Genomic DNA, 1473 nt, shown 5'->3' on the forward strand with positions numbered 1-1473 from the left:
ACGAAGTGCCAAGCAGACACTAGAACCTTATCAACCTAAGACTGAAAAGAATTTAAAGAAAAAGAAAAGAGTAAGGAAGAATAAGAACAAAAATAAAGTAAAGATGGTAGTACCACAAAGATTAATGGACTACATTGCACTAGTACTCAATGGAGTACAAGACGACGTAGTAAGTCCACCAATCGTTGCAGAACAATTTGAGATCAACCCATCTTTACTTCAAATGTTACAAAACATCGTCTAATATTATGGACTACCTAAGGAGAATCTAAACACTCATCTGGCAAGTTTTCTAGAAATCTGTGACACCTTTAAAATTAACAGGGTGACAACAGATGATATTAAGCTTCATCTTTTCCCATTTACCTTGAAAGACAAAGCCAAGGCCTAGTTGAACTCACTTCCACCAGGAACAATCACCAATTGGGACCAACTAGCTGAGAGTTTTCTATCTAAATTCTTTCCCTTAGCAAAAACAACAAAAGTTATCAAACAAATCACATCATTCACTCAGCATGAAACTGAAACCATCTATGAGGCGTGCGAACGTTTTAAAAAACTGCAAAGGTTCTGCCCACACCATAACCTACCCCAAGAATTACTCATGCAAACCTTTTATAATGGTATAAACCCAACTACTAGAGGAACAATTGATGCTATGGCTGGAGGAACATTTATGAAAAAGAGTTATGTTGAAGCATTTGATCTGTTGGAAGAAATGGCAACAAACAGCAGCATGTGGCCAGTAGAAAGATCACAGACTTCTAATACAAGTAATGCTCCTGCCTCTTCTTCATCCTCGACGGTGAAAGGTATACATGACTTAGACCCTGTTACACTATTACAAGCACAATTTTCCATTTTATCTCATAAGATAGACAAATTACACACTGAAGTACAAAACCAATCTAATAATGATTGTAATAATTCGGATTTGGAAGAACAAAATAATTATGTTCATAATCGAAATAATCCTTATTCGAATACTTACAATCAATGATGGAGAAGTCATCCGAACTCTGGCTGGAAAGAAAGAAATTCCAACCAAGATAAATCCAACACTAATCATATTAGTGACCCACTAGAAAATCTTTCTTCTAAAATAGATAAATTTATTGATGGAATTTCTGGGAAAATAGATAACCAGGATAATAATTTTAAAAGGATCGAAAATAAATTTGATCAACTTTTTAAGAATCATTAATCTTCCATCCATAATTTAGAAGTTCAGATAGGTCAATTAGCAAATGCTATACCATCTTGAGGTCATGGAGGACTTCTAAGTAATACAGAAAATAATCCTAAAGAGCAATTGAAAGCTACCACTCTTAGATCAGGAAAAAATTATATTAATCCAGATGCCACAAGTATTGAAACTGAAGTTTTGCAGGAAAAAGATAAACCTATCCTGCAAGCAGCACCTATACCTGATTCTTACAGTGATAATTTTGTTAAGGCTGCTAAAGAAGCAAG

At 34.6% G+C, this 1473-nt stretch overlaps 1 non-coding gene across 1 annotated transcript; it reads right to left on the reverse strand.

The window, feature by feature from the left end:
- Positions 1 to 481: 481 nt before the first annotated feature.
- LOC136207745 (small nucleolar RNA R71) lies at positions 482 to 588 on the reverse strand. The gene has a single exon (XR_010676873.1). It is a non-coding gene; the product is annotated as a small nucleolar RNA R71 (small nucleolar RNA).
- Positions 589 to 1473: the final 885 nt, after the last annotated feature.

This window comes from Euphorbia lathyris, chromosome 9 (assembly GCF_963576675.1).
Source record: "Euphorbia lathyris chromosome 9, ddEupLath1.1, whole genome shotgun sequence".
In the NCBI taxonomy this organism is placed as follows: Eukaryota; Viridiplantae; Streptophyta; class Magnoliopsida; order Malpighiales; family Euphorbiaceae; genus Euphorbia; species Euphorbia lathyris.